Genomic DNA, 16691 nt, shown 5'->3' with positions numbered 1-16691 from the left:
CATTGCAACCCTAGAGTGACTCTTGAATACAGTCTTGATGTCATTATAATTTAACTAGTAAATCTATCCACCAAATAGCATACTAACTGTTTTTAACAAATACTCTTTAATCCCTCAAAGAAGTACAAGCTTCGGTGATTTTTGGTCAAGGGTGAAGTTAGCTCTTATATAGCTGAGTTGAAACCTTTCTTCATAGTTGTTACCTAGCATTTTGTCACTCTCCCTATAATCCCCATTCCTTGATCCTGGAGGACCTCTACAGTGAACCCTACATGCTTTCCCTTCATGAATAAACTCCTATTGTGTCCCTCTTCATGAGCAGAACAATTCCCTCTTGCACCATTTCCCCAAAATCTTATGTTTTTCCCAGTTTACAAGACCAGCGCTAATGGCCCTCATCCTCCTCGTGCTGATGTGCAGGGATTAACACTGTCCCTAGTGCCAACTGGAGCAGTTGAGATTTGTTCCATTCATGCTGATCCTCTTATGGAAAGTTTTTTAAATACGGAGCTGAAGCTTCCAGCTCTAGAAGCTTCGTAACAAAAGTTTGGTAAATGGTTTGGCTGGATGGGGTCGAGGATGTTAGTTTGGGCTCCCTTCCCCTATAAGGATGGAACTACCTCAAGAGATAATTCCTTCTCCCATGAGAAGACGAACCATCTCCCATCCACTCAAGCTATATAAACCTCCATTTTTCCCAAGCAGTGTTAGTGTTGAAGTATTAATGTTGGTGTTGTAGAGCTAATTAAGTTTGGAGTAAACAACAAGATATTCATAGTTGTAGCTCTCTAGTTGTGTGAGGGAGAAGTGTGAATTTGGTTTAGTGTGAAGCCTAAAGGGAAGAGCTTTAAAACTATCATTGTTGAGGTCATCATGGAATGCTAGTAGAATTGTGTGGGAACCTGGTTTTTTCGAAGGAGAACGACAATGTCAAGACAATGGTTGTAATCTCTTCTTAACTCAATATATATGCAAATATCGATTGATTTCCTACATGATGTGTGATCCTACATGTTCGTGGCTTAATGTTTCTCGACTTGTTAAGTAGGTTGAATTACAATTTGTCTATTATCGTGGTTGTTTTTTGCTGGTTTTTACTTGTTTTAGGTGTTTGAAGAAGGAAACGAGAGATAGCTGGAGCGAGCAAGCGAGGACATCATGAAATGGGATAAGTGTACTAGGAGGTAGGCCCTCTTAATTGGTTCTAACCTAAGGAAATATTCCATTGAATGTATTGGTTGTGTCTAGACCCATTATCGGGCTAGAGAAATTGTTTGTGTCTACACTCATAATTTTACTTCACCACAATAGTCCTCTAGGGATTCATTTGGTCCTAGGGTCATCTAGAATACATTTTCTTCTTTGTCCCTTGATCTACAATAATATTTATATTTTTGATTGAAGGCTTGTTGAATTTGAGCCCAAGTGGTGATGCTACCACCTTCCAAGCTCATGAATGAGTGCAAGGTTGCATCCTTGAGAGTGGAAGGAAACAACTTTAGCTTCTTCCCATCAAAATTGTAATCATACATTCTACAAGCCACAACAGACTCAAACATGAATGTATCAGAGTCCTCATAAGTTAGTCCATGGAAGTGTGGGAGAGTAGTGTGACTTATATTCTTCATTCTAGCTTCCCCATTGGTTTATTTGATAGGAAAGAACTTAGAATACCTTTTTTTAGCCATCTCTTGGGTGGGTGATGTAGGTTCTTCAAATATATATGGTTACTCACCTAGAGGGTTCTCCAAATCCTTTGTAGTCAGAGTAGGAGGTTTGTGGTCACCAAAGAAGAGTGATAGTTGACTGCTTTTAGGAGAAGGTTTTTTTGGTAGAAATTCCCCTAGGTTGTCCCTTAGCATAGAAAGCATGAAATAAGTGGTTTTTTTTGTTTTCTTCTTTTCTTTGTGGATCTTTAAAGATAGAAAAAAAATCTAATGCAAAATAGATATTTTTTGTTGTTGTTCTTTTTAGGAAATAAAATGAAAGGAGAAAGCAACCTAAATTAGAAACAACACCTACTTTCATACCTCCCTAACAACGACACCAAAAAGTGATGATTTGTAGGATCACAACAAGAGTGTTGTAATTCCCAGGGTTACCGTATTTAATTTATTAATCAGGGATTCATACAAATTTAAGAGGTGGCAGTGTTGTATGAAAAGTAGGCTAGTTTCTACTTAAGCTGCTCTAAGGTAATGAATCAAACCAAGGTGTACAAAGAGAATTTTGCAAACTAAATTTAAATTTTGTATGAAATAAAAATATTATAGGAGATAAAATTCTAAGCTACTTAAGAGCAATGAAATACTTGGAATAGAAACCTCTAATTTATTGTGAAAAATAGATAATATAGAAATAAACCTAGTCTAGTTACACAAAGGAAATAAAATGAAATCAATTATGAACTATTTTACTCAAAGGACATTTTAAACTACAAACTTCAATAAATTCTTCAAGAAGTATCAATGTAAATTGTCCTCGTGCTATTAAATTCATGAACTCAACAACTAACCCTAATTGTAAAAATAAATTGTAGTGATGAAATTAAGGATTCTAAGTGGTGTTTGATCTTCCTCAAGCTTGTTTCCAAGGCCTAGGAGACGTTTTGAAGGGATAAGAGGGAAAAAATAAGCTTAAAGGTAAGTTCTGGTCAAGTTCGGATGAGTTTTGCGCAGTGCTACAAGATGGCACTAGATTGCCCTGTATTGCTACAGGGTTGAATTTGATAGCATTCCAAGGCTTAGAAATTGATATGAAGGTTATGAAATATGGTGATAGGCTGGGGAATGCTATATGAGACCTTTCCAAGATTAGTACTCCTCAGGAACCCATATTGCACAAGGTGAAGATGAAAGCAATGGTCTACAATGAATTTGTAATGAATTTTCTATGTGCAACTTACTTGAAGAAATAGATGAGAGTGAAAGAACGGTGTTTATGGTAGGGTTTCAAATGAAAATGATAGTTCTCTTCCCTACAAACCATAAATTTACTCAACTAACAAAGAATCAATTTCTAAAGAATGCCAACAATACTAATTTCAGGAAATCAAATTAGAAAGGAAAGGATGAGTTGAATTTTAATCAAGATCTAACTAGTGCATCAAGTGAAAACCTATATTTTTGTGCTTTCCAATATAAATTATATAACCACACTTTACAAGGGTAATGATTGAAAAATTTGCAAAGGAAATTTTTACATAAGAAAATCTTGCAAAAAGGAAACATTGTTAAACTAAGTGCATAAGAGAAAATGCATAACAAAAATGTACAAGGATGAGAGACAAGAGTTCTTGGGTTGGGCCTTAACCCAAGGGAACTCATCCCTCTAAAATACACTCATAGTAAAGGCAAAAAATTCATTTTCATTGATCTCAAAAAGTGCTCTAGTACATGATATGGAAATTGAAATGACAAGTGCAAGCTCCTAGCTCTAGAAGTCATTACTCCCCTCTAGAAATTCAAATCCTACTAAGATCTTGGGATCTTTTATTTATACAAAATGAGTGAGGGAGTAGCCTCCTTGGAAGGAGGGTTTCTTCCCTAAAAATTTCCTATAAACATGGATCGAGTCTCTTGAGATCCTCATAGTCACTCAGTGTGGTAATTTCCCTTCTTGGGTTTTTAGAGTCACTTAAGGTACCTCCCCCTTGAGCGATCTGTAAATGTTCTCAACCCTATAATCTCACCCACGTAAAACCAAATGACAACCTACCTTTTTATTTTCATATAATTACTATTTACGAAATATACATATTTATTTTTACTTAACACATGCAAGGCAACTCATAAAGGAAATCTTAGAACACTAGAGACAGTAGAGAAGTTCACCCACTATATCATGTCCTATTCCCCTGATGATGATCAATTTGAAAAGTATCCCTAACCATTTGTACCAGGATGTAGGACTTATGGGCTCTTCCCACATGGAAGCATGCGCCAATTCAGCATCTTGATAATAAGAGACATTAGTCGATCATACCATATCCTTCTCACAGAGAACAATACTGAAACCACAATATCCTTATATCTAAAGTAAGGGCCAAAACCTAAAGGTAAATAATCACAATGAAGTAATTTCTCTTCCCCATATCTAGTAACGTTTTTGGCAAGCCAATGTAAGGAATGAGCCTCCTACATTCCCTCCAGGTAGTATCCAATTAACTTTTACACAATAAATACTCGTTTCCCTGCATATTTAACATGTTAGGCCACATTATATGACAAATATTCCATAATATCCCTAATGAACACATTATAGTCCAAAAATATGTCATTAAATGCAAAAAGAGAGGTGAATGTATGTTGAAGGATGGTTAGATGGGCCTTGATTTATACCTATTAATAAGGCCCATCAATGACCTCTCTATCTCTATTGTTAGTACTAATGAGAATGCCTCACATATTTGCATGGTTATATTCTTAATGTTGGATATCCTAAAAATTGTTCATAAACATCATAGTTCCTTAAAGAGTCTAGTCTAGGCCCTCTTCTCTGGGGGTTTAGGGGTGATGTCCCAGAGGACAAATGTTTGAGTTTTTTTGGTATTATTTGGCCAATGCTTTTCAACACATTATAATCTAGGTATACTTAAGGAATTAGGGTTGTAATCTTATTTGGGTAGAAATTAGGGTTTTGGATGATGTGGAATTCCTATATATTGTATTGTAAAAATGATGTTGATATAATAGGAAGAGAGAGGTGCGTCTCTAAGGTTTATTGGTTTTCCTTGTTAAAAGTTTCCAAGGTAAATATAAATGTACTATGTGTGTGTAATTGATTGTCATTTCTATTTTTCTTAAGAATATATGTGCATTATTTACTTTCACAGGTTTAAAACTTACAAAGATGTACAATGTCATTTAGGTCTTATATCTCTATGGAATTTTGTATATTCTCACTTGCATCCTTAGATCATTTAAATATTATTACTATAAAAAATCAATAAAATGGGAAAACAAGCTCACAATGAAAAGTTATAAAGTATTCTATTTTACTTGGGTTTCTCTCCTACCTTGGACATGGATGCCCTTGTTTCATTTCCTCACCCTTCCTCTCCTGAGTTGCTTCATGCAACACAATGACCTCCTATATGGATATTTATATAGAAAATAAGTGGAAAATTACTTGTTTGTTTCTAATACCTATCCTCTCAAACACCTCTATATACACTTATAGAACTTGTTTGTGATGTCATCTTCCTCCCATACCATGTCTTCATGATGGTGCCAACTTATTTGATGTACATTCACCTCCTCCTCCATCTATTGGATATGTCTCCCTCCATGTGATTATTGATGAGCAATAGTATTGCAGCAAGAATGCTGCAACTCCTGGGCTACCAACTTTACTTATCAACCCGGGTTTAGTACAAATATGGAGGTCACAGTGCTATATGGACAAGTAGAATTGAAGGTCCTACCTGTTGTCACTTGTTCATCTGGCCAGAGACCCCAAGGGTTCCAAGCCAGACTTCTATAGAGTCAGAAGAAGCTTAATTCTTTGATGGAAGAAGAGCAAATCTATTATAAGAGAGCTACTCTACTATAGTAATGAAGAGAACAACATGTAATTCTAAATCAAACCATATCCTAATTAACCATTTAAACAGTTAAACTAAGCAGAATTGCTAAATCAACACTAACCTAATGCTACTATCTAAGTTGCAGAAGTAAAGAGCATCAAACGATACAAAGGTGTAAGCAAGGCAACTAAACTAAATCTATTTCCACTTTCTTTTGGTTTTTTTGGTGTTTACAATGATCAGACAATATTGAATGACCAAGTCAAAGCTCGAGAGTGGCAGCGTTTTAATGATATGCAGAACAAGGTTCAAGAAGGACTCAAGCAGAAAAGTAGTCGGAGGACGAAATCAGTGAAAGGAGGACATAACGAAGTAGAAGTGCATAGGAACCGTTAGATCAATCGGGAACAATATTAAGGGGGGATGAGTGGCGAATATCTTATCGTAGAAGATTACATGAGTATATGGATGAATAAGATGGATAGAAGATGAATGGTGAAGATCTTATCGTGGGAGGCTAAGTGAAGAGATGAATGAACAAGAATAATCGGAAGATGAATGGTGGAAATCCTATCGTGGGAGGTTTAAGTCAAGAGATGAATGAACAAGACTAACCGAAAGATGAATGACATATATCCTATCACGTGAGATTGAGAGAATAGATAGATGGACAGGAATATTCGAAAGATGAATGGCAGAGATCTTATCGCTGGAGGTTTAAGTCAAGAGATGAACGAACAAGACTAATTGGAAGATGAATGGCAGTGATCTTATCATGGGAGGGTTAAGTCAAGAGATGAACAAACAAGACTAACCAGAAGATGAACAATGGAGATCCTATCGTGTGAGATTGACTGAACAGATGGATGGACAATATTAACTTAGAATGAGCGGCGGAAAGGTAAAGAAACATGTGAAATGATGGAGCGGGTTTCTGTAGGTAGTAAGACGTTTCTCGTGCACCCTCAAGGCTATAAGTTGAGCTCCAAAATTTTGTGCAATTAGCCTAACTTGGTGACATGTAGCATGAGAAAACCACTTTTCTCACATGGTCTTGAGCAGATATCGGTCATGCAAGAATCCACACGAGATTGTGCAATAACCATTAGATCATGTGGGTTTGATCAACGGTGGAGATCGACAACGCTAGTTGGCAATTGGGTGACGTGAAGGCCATTGGATCGAGGGCATGACAGATCGATGGTGGAAATCTAGAGCACATAAATTCAAGCGTTGAAATGAATCAGATGGTGATTTGTCAAGTTTGTTGTGGATCGGATGGTAAGGATATCTACAAGTATAATCTGTTGAAGACGTGATTTATTGGCTCGCGCTTAAGTATTTCATGCTGAAGGAAATGAGAAGATGAGTGAGATCTATTATAGAAAGGGAGTGATTGAAGACGATAACAATGAAATGAACCAAGTACTGAATTAAGACAACAAACTCCAAAGCTCATGCGATAACTAGAAATCTGAAACATAACCAATCTACTCTACCCTTCTACAATGAAAATGCAACTATTTAAGAAAATGAACGCTTAAGCCATGGATCTATGCTAGCATACATGTAAAATAAAGAGGAGCCTTAGCTGCTAGGGTTGGGCCCTAACCCAAGAGCTTCATCCCTCTGAGTTAACTCAGTGCTAGCTCAAAACAAAACTCATTCTTATTATAAAAAACAATGGATTACATCAAAATTGTCACAAGTCTTGCAGCTTGAAAATAGACTAAAGTCTTACAATCAAAAGTCTAAAAAAATCCAATCCTACTGAGGTCATAGGCCTCTCTACATATACTTCTGAAGTCTCCAATGAATTCCTTAAAATTAGGGAGGCTCAGCTCCCAAACTAGAGATAAACTGGTGCTTTAACTTCCACTTGCTCGGTTGCCTTCTAGTCCTCATGATTTGGCTGGTTGCACTCGGAGCTAATGGAGGAGTATTCAAATGGAGGGGTAGTAAATGAGGAGGATTTCCCTCCTATACCTCCTCTCCCTTGTCCCATTCAAGTTTTTACCAATATCTTTTCCAAAATGCCTTGTTTTTATCCTTTAATCCTGCATTAAATGCACATTAGACCACAAAGAAAAATATCCAACTCTAACTCATCTCATAAACAAAATATGATCAAAAGTATGCAATAAGTTGTGAGAATAGTTGGTTTGACTAAGCTAGGAGGTGAATTAAGTCCCATATAATTACCCAATGATGAGGCTCACCATCACCCCCCTACTGAAAGTGTTGCTCATCCTTTGAGCAACTTATTCAATGTCCATGTCCTTCATGGCTCTGGTAGCGTTTCTGACATCCGATGCCTCTACTGTGGTCTCTTCTTCTTATGCATAGAAGCTTGCTTTAATTTCTACTTCTTCTCATTAAATCTTTTCCTCTTCTTATTTTCTCCCTTCTATCATCCCTAGTAGTAGCGGTGGACTGAGTTTTAGGCCTATCGAATTGACCTTCAACATTTTCATTGATTGCTTATACATAGGTGTCTTGTTGAGTGCCTCTCTCAACCTTTGAGGGGAGTAATATTCTCTAATCTTCAGGCTATGTGCTACTGTGTTCCATCTCCTTGAGCAAGCATGTATACTATCATCTCCTAGTAGCCTAAACATATCCTCAAAATGTGAAATTGCTTGCTCTTGGGTAACAAGATATCTAGGTGCCAGCTGAGGATCACTTGTAATTAGATTATGGGTGTTGATTAGGGCCTTGGGATTTGATTGCTCAACTATGATGAAAAGAGGTTCACTATGCTCTCTGGCCAATATTCTTTTCATCTCTGCAGCCCTTGAGTCCTCATGGTTCATCCATGACACCAAAGCCATTAATTGTAGATCCCCTAGCTCGGCATTAGGATCCCAAACATTCTTGTCTATGAGGGCGTTGTTGTGTAAGTAAAATTCAACCATTTTGGCCTTATCCTCTAGTATACTTTGATCACAAAGATCAATAAATTTCCTGTAGTCCTGAAATGGCATGGTGCCCCTTTGTGCTAGTGTTTTAATCTGAATTTGCAGCCATTGTTCTCTAAGGTAAAGAGCATAGGATTTAGCTGGCATCCTACACTGGATGGCCTCCAAGGAGAGGCTGGCCATACACGCTAGTTGTTTTTCCCTTTTTTGAAGTTGTCCTCTCAGCCATGCATTTTGCCTCTCAAGTTGATCTCCCATTATTACTTCTATGTCCCTTAAGCCACTTAGCTCTTTGTTTTTCTTATCTTCTTCCTCTTTTTGTTCTTTCTCATCTCCATCAGTTTCTTCCTTCGTTTCCTCCTCTGTTTCAACATCATCCTCCTTCTCCTCTCTTTCATCATGTTCCTCTGCATTAGTTTCTTCTTCATCCATCTCATCCTTGTCTAGCTTTGTATCTTCTTCTTCTTGCTTTTCCTCCTCCTCACTGACAGAAGGACTAACATCATAGGTGAGGGTTTTTATGTCATCCTCTGCTCGTAAGTCTCTGAAGACCGGCCATGTTATAGGGATCCTGAGGTTTTGGAGGGAATCCTCAATGAGGATCCTAATCAACCCATGGTGAGCCAATTTTTGGTAATTCCCTTCCTTTACTTTGCTACGGGAGTCTATGAGTGATTGCATCAAGAAATAGTGTATGCTGAGTCTTTGGTGAACTGGTGTTTCTACCCAAAATCTTAATTCTTCAAGCATCCTAAAATGGTGGCCATAAACAACACTGTATCTACCCTCGCATGAGATATATTTTATGAGTTGGTAACCTACCTCACCCCATGGGTATGGTAGACTATCCCTCCTTACTCCATTTTTATCCTTTTTGGGTTCTTCACCTTCTAAAAATAATTTCCTTTTTTCCACCTAACTGTCTGCTTTATCTTCTTTTCTCCATGGAATTCCTAGGGGAAGTGTGGTGACCCTACTAATGAGCTTTGGGGTGAGATCTATAATAAGCCCTCTAAATATAACAGTGGCATGTATTCTTCTATGTGGAGTGAGGGAATGAGAAAATTCTTGAGCCACCTCATCATCATACCCTGTGAATTTTTCGAAAAACCCCATCTGTTAGTGTCTTGTGTATACTGCTCCTGTAGACTATTCCTGTAGGAATTCTTGTGCATGATCCTGTAGAAATTCTCTTGCAAAACAATGGATCCTTGCTTCCAATGGGTGGATAGAGTTATAAGTGTGACTTGAGTGAGGGAGTTTCGACGATGTGGAATGCATGAAAATGATTTTTTGTTTCCCTCTCCTCGTAATAAACTCCCATCTCATAGATCCATAGCTAACCACTTCTTTTCCTACTCCTCCTTTGTCTTTGAGTTGATTGCGGCCACATGTGAGAGGACACCCGGTTTTGTATGTGATGAGTGAACAAAGGTGGCCAAGTTAACTGACCACCTTTTCACTTAGAAACCAACTACCTCATAACCTTTACAACCTTTGATCAAATTATGCGTATGAGTGAGTGAGAGGGATACTTACCTATGGTCTTGATGACATGTTGCAGTTGTTGAAGATTAGAGGTTCTACATTGTTTATTTGTTGCATGGTCATTCTTCTTCCTCCTCTGTTGTCTACGACCTGTTGTCTACTGTTTGAAGCTCTTGGATCATCCTAGTGAAGACCTGTAGCTGATGATTGTAGAAAACATAGTCTTCGCCTAAATAGAAGCAATGGAGTGGAAAACGATAGAAATGATGGAGTGATGCATGGTAAGGAGTGGAGGAGATGGATATGTGTGAGGTAGGGTGCCCTTTAGATCCTCTTTTTTCTCCTTGACTATCTTTCTTGTCCACTTGCAAATAACAATTACATCTTTTTATCTCTTTTCTTTTTTCTTTTCTTTTTCTTTGAAAAACACCTAGGTTGCCTCAGAGAGGTTTTCACCCTAGATGTTTGCCCTGGGCGCCTCAAGGAAGGTTTTCACCCAGGGATCTTCTTATTCTTTTTTCATTTTTTTTCATCATTGGGTTGCCTCACGAGGTTTTCAACCCAAAGATGGGACTCAGGCACCTCATGGAGGTTTTCACCTGAATCCTTATTCTTTCTTCTTCTTTTTTTCTTTTTTCAGTGACCTGATGAGGGAGGAGCTGGAACTTGCTCCACCATCATCACTGTCTTATTGATATTGTCAATGAAATCTTGTCTTGATAAATGCATCTTGTACATTTTCAATCGGTGTCCATTAACAAGAAATGGAATGGCTTCTTCATCTATAGTTCTGATTTTCACTGAACCATTATCATGGCATCTTTCCACCACATAAGGTCCAAGCCATCTTGTCCTTAGCTTGCCCTTGAAGTCTTTATACCTAGAATCATATAACAATGCGCAATCACCCACTTGAAATTTCTTCTCCTTAATCTATCTATCATGCCAGATCTTCCTCTGAATATGAACTATCATTGTATGTAGGAGGGCCTGCATTCTGAATTCATCCAAGCCATTCAAATGGAAAAATCTTTCTTTCTGTTCATGACTAAGATCCAAATCTAGTTGGGCTACCATCCTCAACGTGTTATATTCAAACTCAATGGACAACAAAGCCTTTTTCCCATAGACTAGCTCATAGGGTGTAAATCCAGTGGTGGTCTTCCATGTTGTATTATAGGCCCAGGTGGCCTCAACTAGTCTCTTTTCCCAATCCTTCCTGCTGTTGCTTACTACCTTGGTTGAGATGTTCTCCAGTGCCCTATTGGTCACCTCCACTTTCCCATTAGCTTGTGGATGATAAGGAGTGGAGGTCCTATGCTTGATTTTGTGATGGTTGAATAATTCTTCAATCATGTTGGAGGTAAACTAGCTACCTTGGTCTGTGACTAGCTCTCTAGGGTACCCAAATTTGTAGAATACATTCTCCCTTAGGAACTCAGCCACCTTCTCTTCTGTTTCTACCTTAATTTCCTTGGTTTCATCCCACTTAGTCAAATAATCAATGCACACAATAATGTATTGTTTTTTCTTTGAAGGAGGATTAATAGGCCCAATGAATTCCATGCCCCACTTGTCAAATGGCTCGAAAGTCACTTGAGGTTATAGGGGCATTTCATCTCTTAGAGTAGGCTTTCCCATCCTCTGGCACTGATCACACTGACTAATGTACTTCACATCCTGAGGAAGAGTGGGCCAATAATAGCCTGCTTGTAACACTTTGAATGTTGTCCTCTTTGCTGCAAAGTGACCTCCATAAGGCCCATCATGATAGTTCAAAAGGATGTCAAAAACTTCCTCTTCCCTTACACACCTTATCAAGATTTGATCTGGGTGAAGTTTGAAAAGATTGCCCGCAATCCAGGTGAAGGGGGCACTTTTCCTAACTATCTTGCTCTTTTCTTTGGAGGGCAAGTTTGGTGGGAAATGTGTTGATACAAAATAGTTTACTATATCAATAAACCATGGGGAGAGAACTAAAATAGCAAAAAAATGCTCCTCTGGTAACTGGTCATCCACCATCCCTTCTTCACCTGCTGGGAGATTCGTCCTGGATAGAAAGTCTGCAACAACATTTTCCTTACCAGGCTTATCAACAATAGTTAGATCAAACTGTTGTAATAAAAGCAACCATCTTATAATTATAGCATTCAGATCTAGTTTTTTCATTAAATATTTGATTGCAGCATGATCAGTATGCACAAATGTTTGATAGCCTGTAATGTAATGCTTAAATTTTTTTAATGAATGCACAACAACGAGGAGTTCCTTTTTAGTCACGGTATAATTTTTCTCAGCCTTTGACAAGTTCTTACTGATAAAATAGATGGCATAGGGAAATTTCTACTCTACCTGACCTAAGGCTACTCCTATGGCTTTGTGTGAGGCATCAACATGAATATGAAAAGGGAGGACCCAGTTTGGGCCTCGAAGAATTGGTGTGGTGGTTAACTTACCCTTTAAAATGTCTAAGGCCTCTTGACAACTTTCTGACCATATAAACTCAGAATCTTTTGCCAACAACCCAAATAAAGGAGAGGCCAACTTGCTGAAGTCCTTTATGAACCTGTGGTAGTATCCAGCTAACCCCAAGAAACTCCTGACATCCCTCTGCTTTTGAGGATGTGGGACCCTTTGAATGATTGCTATTTTGTTTGGGTCCACCTGCAATCCTTACTAAGATATTGAATGACCTAGCACAGTCCCTTCAGTCATTAAGAATTCACATTTTTCTAGACTTAGAGATAGTTTCATTTCAATGCATTTGTGCAATACTTTGCCTAGGTTAGTTAGAGCTTCTTGAAAATCACAACCATAAGGTGTAAAATCATCCATTTATATTTCCACTACATCATGTACTAATTCAGCAAAAATACTCAAGATTACTCTCTGGAAACTGGCAGGACCATTGCATAGGCCAAAAGGAAGGACCCTATAGGAAAAAGTAACCCAAGGACAGGTGAATGTGGTCTTATACTGGTCTTTTGGGCAGATTTGGGTTTGGTTGTACCCACTAAATCCATCTAGGAAAGAAAATAACTTCTTCCCTACCAGGCCATCTAGCACTTTGTCAATGAAGGGTGGGGGAAAATGATCCTTCTTTGTGGCTTTGTTCAATCCCTATAATCTACACAAATCATCCACTTACCATTTTTCTTGGGGACTAACACTAAAGGAGAGACCCACTCACTATTAGACATAGGGTAAATGAATCCTGCATCTAGCAGTTTTTGCAGATCCTCTTTGACTATATCTTTAAGAGATGGATTCATCCTCCTTTGTGGTTTTCTGACTGGATTGCAACCTTCTTTGATGTATATGTGGTGAGTACACACTGATGGGTGTACTCCCTTCATTTCCTTGTAACTCCAAGCAAAGGCTTCTGGGGTTTCTCTCAACATGTTGCATAGATTTTCCTCTTTGAGAGCAGAAAGAGATGGATTAATTTTCAAAGTTTTCTCTGGGCCAAATTCTATGGTTTTGACACGAAGTGGGTTGGAATTTGCCTAGCATAAGTCAATTGGATGATTTTTCTGGGTTTCCTTTACTTCTTCTTCTAATGGTAACGAACAAGGAGTTGGACTTTGGAGCAGGTGTTCAATTAAGTCATCCTCATCTTGTTGTCCTCCTCCTATGGTTGCTTCCAAAGCATAAAGTTGGGCTAAATAAGCCTCATCTTCTTCCTACTCCTCCAACCATAAAGGTAAATCATGATCTAGAAAAGGTTGAGCAGGAGAGTATAGGACTAACTATTTGGACATATGCCCATTCTTGATGGTCATATTCCCAGCTCTGCAGCTAATGTAAGCATCAGTTGTGGCCAACCATGGCTTCCAAAGGATGAGAGGGTAACCAGTAAGCTTAGCCTTAGGCTGGAGAACTAGGAAATCTACAAGGTACTCCCAGGAGTCAATGGAGATCATCACATTCTCCACAACTCCCTCAGGGGTGACTTTGGAATGGTCTGTAAGTTGCAGAGCTGTTATGGTCTTCCTCAATGACCCTTAGAGGTTGATCTTGAGCATGGTGTCCTTGGTCATCACATTAACGGTAGCCCCAATATCAATCAAAGTGCGTGGGACAATAGTTCCATTGATGTGCACATCTACTACAGGGCTTCCAGGGTCCAAATATTTTGGACATATTACCTGCCCCAAAATTAAGTTAGATAGTTGCCCAATGACATTGATGGTAGGGGCATCCCTTTTTCTTCTTCCTGGATGCTTGAATCACTTCTTCTTAATCAACTTATTGTAAATGGGAACATCTTTTATTGCCTGGAGAAGGGGTATCTTTAGACATATATTTTTCAATTATCCCAAAAGTTCAAGTTCTTCTAGGGTAGGCTGGAGTGGTTGGGCTAATATCTTAGGAAAGGGTGGATCTACTTTAAGGTTGCTTTCCTCTCTTTCTTCCTCAACCTCCCTATGTGGAGAGGGAGGTTGGTTATCCGGGAGAATTCTCCCAGATCTTAGGTTGATCTCCTAGATTTCTACAACATAAGCTAGGTATGATGTCTCTCCACTGTATAATTGTTGAGCCTGCCTATTGTTTGGGTTCGAATTTGACTGGGAAGGCATCTGGGGTTGCTTGGGTGGAGCAAAGTGTAGGAGTTGTGGTTGGGTAGGTGGTGGAGGCAATAGAGCTGGAGCATTGTTGTATTGGGGCCTCCACCCTTGGTGTGGGGTATTCCACTGAGGTTGTGGCTAAACATAAGGTTGAAATGACTAGATGGCTGGTTGGGAATGATACTGAGATGCATAGGACTAAGGAGGGGGTGTAGACTAGGAAGGATGAGCAGGGGGTCCCCAAGAAGGTATAGATGTGGTTTGGTTGGGGTTGTAATATGCATGGGATGACCCTTGCATACCCTGCTGGTATGGTCTAGGCCTAGGAGGCCTCCTTTTGTTGATGTAACAAAGCTGCTCAGTGACCCCTTCAGCTCCTTGATATATAGGTTTGAGTCTGGATAAAGAAAGGAAATTGTAAGTGGAGTAATTTTCTTCACAGACTGAGCGAATTTCAATGCAATTCAATGGGCATTCATTCCTAGGATGCCTCCTGGTGCATCTAGGACAAAAGATGGCTAAGGCTCTCTTTGCTTCCTCTTTCTTCCTTTTGATGTTAATGTTATCCAATTGCAAGGCAAGGGTTTGTAGCATCTCACTTTTGAAATATTCCAACATATTTCCAATTTCACCCTTGATGGATGAGTTGGAAGATAATGTATTGGCCATAGGTTGACTACCCTTACCCTTCTTCCTGGCTACCCTAGAATGGTTTCTAAAGACAATCTTGATATCCTCATAGGGTAATTGGTAGATATCTCCTCCTGCTAACAGATGTAAGGTATCCAAAAGATCATCCTTTACTCCTCTGAGTAGGACCAGCTTTAATGACTCAGGGTCAAGTGTGCACCTAACCCTTTTATAACTAAGCTCGAAAATTTCTTCATAGTCTTCTAAGGATTCATCCTGGCCCATGGTCATCCTGAAAATTCTTGTTTAGTATCTTTTGACCTATAGTAGTCCCTATATTTGTTGTTAAAATCCTGTTGCATCTGAGTCCAAGTTATGATGCTATCTCTAGGTAAACCCATGAACCAGTGCAATGTTGCATCCTTGAGGATAGATGAAAACAGTTTTAACTTTTTCTCATCATCTGTATAGTCATAGGTTTGGCATATAACAACAAACTCAAATAGCAAAGTGTCAGGGTCCTCTGTGGTGAGGCCATGGAAATGAGGTAGGACAGAGGGGCTTATATTCTTCATCTTAGTGTCCCCATTGGTTTCCTTGATGGGGAAGGCACCCTCAACTATCTCTCTATTCCCTCTGTAATTTTGGTTCTCAGCCATTCATTCTGTAGAAATGGGTTCTTCTTCTTCTTCTTACCCTATAGGTTCTTCAAATATGTCAGGTTTCTCACCTAAGGGTTCCTCCAGTTCACAGCCACTGAAGAAGAGAGAAGGTTGGCTGTTGGATGCAGTGGGGGTATTTGGCAAGAATTTTCCTAAATTGTCCCTACTCCTACGAGGCATGAAAGGAAATGTTTTTGGGTTGGTTTTTGGAAGATTTTTTTAGAAAGAAAGTACTTTGTAGAAATGAAATTTCTGATTGAATGAAAACTATTGATAGAAAGAAACTACTTGTTGAATTGAAATTCTACTTACAGAATGGAAAGGAAATCAGATAATGAAAAATGAAAGAAAGGAAGTGACTAGATTACTTTTGCAGAAATAAACTAATGGAAGAATATTGGAGACTATAAATAGAAGAAAAGAAAGCATACTAGAAATTGAAGAAAAGAAAGTAGTACTCACATTCTACTTTGACACCTCCGCGACAACGACACCAAAAAGTGATGGGCGCCAATATTGCAGCAAGGATGCTGTAACTCCTACGCTACCAACTTTACTTATCAACCTGGGGTTCATACAAACTTGGAGCTAACAGTGTTATATGCACAAGTAGAAGTGAAGGTCCTGCCTGTTGTCACTTGTTCATCTGGCCAAAGACTCCAAGGGTTCCACGTCAGACTTCTATAGAGTTAGAAGAAGCTTGATTCTTTGATGGAAGAAGAGAAAATCTATTCTAAGAGAGCTACTCTACTGTAGTAATGAAGAAAACAACATGTAATGCTAAATCACACCATATCTTAATTAACCATTTAAATAACTAAACTAAGCAGAATTACTAAACCAAAACTAACCTAATGCTACTATCTAAGTTGCAGAAGTAAAGAGCATCAAACCATAT

The sequence above is a fragment of the Pinus tabuliformis genome, chromosome 8 (assembly GCF_031772625.1).
Source record: "Pinus tabuliformis cultivar Carrire ecotype Pingquan chromosome 8, CPIR1, whole genome shotgun sequence".
Taxonomy (NCBI): domain Eukaryota; kingdom Viridiplantae; phylum Streptophyta; class Pinopsida; order Pinales; family Pinaceae; genus Pinus; species Pinus tabuliformis.
The sequence above is the reverse complement of the archived record's forward strand: the minus strand, read 5'-3'. Positions refer to the sequence as shown.